Below are 4031 nucleotides of genomic sequence, written 5' to 3'. Positions count from 1 at the left end.
GAGCGGATGATCTAAACGAGAATCCTTGAACTACTAAACTGAGAGAAGTTTTCTTTCCTTTTTTTTTCTTTCTGTTGTCCTGTTTCTTTCCGTTTTCTCGTTTTCTTTGTTTAATGTCAGTGTATTGTGACTTTCTTATCTTTATGTTCTTTTTTTTTTCCTTTCACTAAATGTGTACTATGATGAAACAGTCGTATTGACTTGCACTTAATCTTAAAATTTATTTTTGTGATTTCGCAAGTTAAATTTTATTTCTTAGATTATGTTATTGCTCAAGTCGACAAGCCTTCCTAATGCATGCATTCTTGATTACTAAATGGTTGTAGAAGGCTAATATGCCATCAATTTTTCAAAAATACAATTTTAACTTTTCAGAAGCATGTTGGCTTTATTTTGATTGTTCATACTCTCTCTTATTATCCTAGCTGTGAGCTTTTGAGCCTAAACACTTAAATTCTTTGTTGTGTGATTATCCAGACATGTGTTATCCCTCTAGAACTTGCACTAATTCTGACTTGCATCACTTGTAATTTATGCATACATTGAGGCAATTTTATTGGTCGTTTGAGCCTTTCTAACTACCCTATGAAAATTTTACCCTTTGCTAGCCCCTTTGAGCATTGCCCTTTTATTTCGGTTACTCGCCACATTACAAGAAAAACACCTGACTTTAATTAAATCAACTTACTTGGAGTTAGGTAGAAAAAAATTCTTGTCTTGATAAAATTCTAAGTTTGGGGTTGCTCATGGGATAACAACTTTCTAAGTTTAGGGTGGTGATAACAACTTGCTCATGTGTTTACTACATTGTGATTGCTAACTAGAATTTTTTCAAGCCTATGGTAGCGTGATGCATGTTCTAGGATTTGAGTGATAAATTTATAACCCTTCTAAACACTTGAGAGAAATTTTGGTGGGATTGTGTGAAGAGAGAGTTGTTTTTGATGAATGAATGCCAAGGTGTACAAATCTTGTTGTCTGTATTTTTGAAAACAACCATAGAGCATGATGAATGTTTTGCAGTAGCAAGAACTTTGAAATTTGAGTTTGATGTAATTTGAGAAATTGAATTTAAGTGTGCATTTAACAGGACCAAATATGAAATTAATTGTTGCTTGGGGACAAGCAATAGATTAAGTTTGGGGTTGTGATGACTCTTCATCATATGCATATTTTCCCACTGTTTTAGTCTTATTTATCCTCAATCATCAGTTAAATTAAGGATTTATTTGATACATTTTGTTGAATTCTGTTTTTTGAGTTTATAAAATGTTTTTTGTTTTTATTTCGTTGATTAAGTAGGAATTTGTCGTAATTTTACATTGCGTTTTGTTTTAGTGCAGTGATGAATTTTGGTGAAGAATCAACATGATATATGTGGAGTATTTCAGCCATATCTGGAGTTCTAGATGTCCAATTTGTGTCACGCCAAGTGCTAATGAAAGCTAAGATCCATATCTACAACTTTCATGAAGACACTTGGACCCAATTCAGAAGCAAAAGATGAGAAAATGCAAAATACATCAGACAGCAGATGATGTGCGCCTGGAGCGCGCCTGGAGCGCATTTCTCAGGTTTGGCCTCTGCCAACGCGCGCCTGGGGCGCGCGGCGCGCACCAACAATAAAACGCAGATTTTTACTATTTTATGATCTTTTTGACTCTTGGGAACTTGGGAGACTTGTGCCCTAGCATAGAAACTCAAAGACGACCGTTTCTAACGCCATTGAAGCAGTTTTATCAAGAATCATCCATGAATCATTCTTGTAATTCTTCTTTAATCCTTATCTTTTGTATATCTATCATGAGTAAATAAACCCTATTTGTTAGGGATGAGTGTAACCAGATGAAACCCTTATTTTTCTGATTTGATTTCTAGTTATATGAATGAGTTTATTGAATTGTTTTTCTCATCTCTATGCTTAATGCTTTTTATTGCTTGATCAACATTAAAATGTTCTACGATTTGTATTTTGAAACGGAAGTGGACCTTACGAATGCTTGAGATGAGAAATTCATGAATTTGTAGTCTAGGGATAGATGCAGGTCATGAAACCAATTAAATTAGTTGCAAAGCAGTAATTTACAAGAGAATTTCTATACGGTAATGCTTAATTCTAATCTTAAATCCACTAAGGAATTAGGGGTTACTTTGGAATTAAAGGTTCTGTCACTAAGACATTAGGGCAAGAATAATAAAGAGAATTCGGTAATAATTCAATAAAGGAATTCAGTAACTAGGATCAAATTAGACACTAAGGTTGGATTCGAAGTGAAACTCATCCCTGACATTTTTCTCATTATAAAAGATCAATTTTATTATTGTTGTTAATTTCAAACATTATTTCAATCAACTTGGGAACCTTTTTGTTCAATTCTAGTAATCAAATATAATTCAATAGTAAAACGCAATCCTTGAGTTCGACACTTGGTACTACCATTTTATTATTACTTGCAACGATTCAGTACACTTGCTGAAATGCTATCAGCACTTCAGAAAAAAGATTTTTTGTGGTTGCAATTTTAGTGACACGATAATGGACAACAACATTAATTCATATATTAGCTAGCATCCATAGAATTTTTTTGATGTACATTTAAGATGGGTAGGAGCCAAATAAAATGAAAAGTAATCTTCTACAAGAGAAGACCAAGACTTTTAATGAGAGTTATATGTGTTTGTCATATTATTTTTTTTAAGAACTATATGTAGCTAAAAGTAAGTTGGAATCCTTTTGGAAATTATAACATAATTTACTCATATATGTGACAAACAAGTTACTCATATATGTGACAAATTTCATTTAGTAGCAATCACAATGACCGATTTGGATTAAATTTAATTATGAATGTCACGACTCGAAAACTAACTGTCGTGACTGGCGCACATGCTATACTCCTAGCCTGACAAGCCTGTCAACTAACTTAACAACTAAACAACTAAATCGTTCTCTAACCATTTAAAAAAAATATATATATATTTTTTCTCGAAATTTTGACAGAGTATCCTCTGTAACTTCAACATTTCCAAATTTATAAAATCCCTGTTTAACTTTCAATTCAGTCACAATTCAAATAACATAATCTAATTGTTTAATACACTTCCCAACAAAATAGACTTTCTATTCCAAAATAGCTGCAATTTACATCAGACTCAACAGACGTTACAAAAAAAATAGTCCTCGATCAAAGAGGCCTACCAAAAAGAAATATGTTGAGACTTGAATCTAATAACAGATTTCTACTCAGCTGCTTGTGAATCTGAAGAAAAAAAAACAACATAAAGGGGTAAGTCACAAAGACTTAGTGAGGAGACAACAACCACCATCAATTAGAAGAGAAACACAAAAAGGCACGAATAACTGCTTTTCAATCGAGCGGCAATTATGTTAAACAATATTACTTAAAAATCTAGAAAATTCTAAATTTAAATATAAACACATATATAGTCATTAAACTTATAATTTAACCGTTTGAACAAAAATATTAAAAATCCAGTTAATCACGAATCGAAATCAAAATGAACAACCTTAAAATCATCATAAAAATCAAACAAGTAATAATACAAATTTGTTTACAACTAAGAGGCGACTTCATCTCATTGATATCCCTTTTCCCATAAGGGTGGCCTTTACCTTAGGGGTGGCTCCATCTAACGGGTATCCTTCTCCTCTCAATCCCGCAACGCATCATCACATATCAATTAGGGAGCTTACATCTCGTTGATAGTCCTCTCCTCCTACGAATGATATTCTCATAGGGGCGGCTCCATCTAACGGGTAACTCTCCCTAATCAAAACGAGGTAACTAGGTGCACCTAACGCAGTTAACGATTTAATAATTATAACAACGATTTCTCAAAATACGTATTTCAAATCATTTCATCGTAATTCATTGAAAACATACTTAATCGCATAACAATTCAATATTTAAATACTTTAACTCATACGTAAATCAAACTAATAACATATTATATAACAACGACCATTAAATTAAATAATTGACGAAATTGAGATAAATTTCAAAGGCTGT

The sequence above is a fragment of the Cicer arietinum genome, chromosome 2, assembly GCF_000331145.2.
Source record: "Cicer arietinum cultivar CDC Frontier isolate Library 1 chromosome 2, Cicar.CDCFrontier_v2.0, whole genome shotgun sequence".
Lineage (NCBI taxonomy): Eukaryota > Viridiplantae > Streptophyta > Magnoliopsida > Fabales > Fabaceae > Cicer > Cicer arietinum.
Note: the sequence above shows the minus strand (reverse complement) of the source record.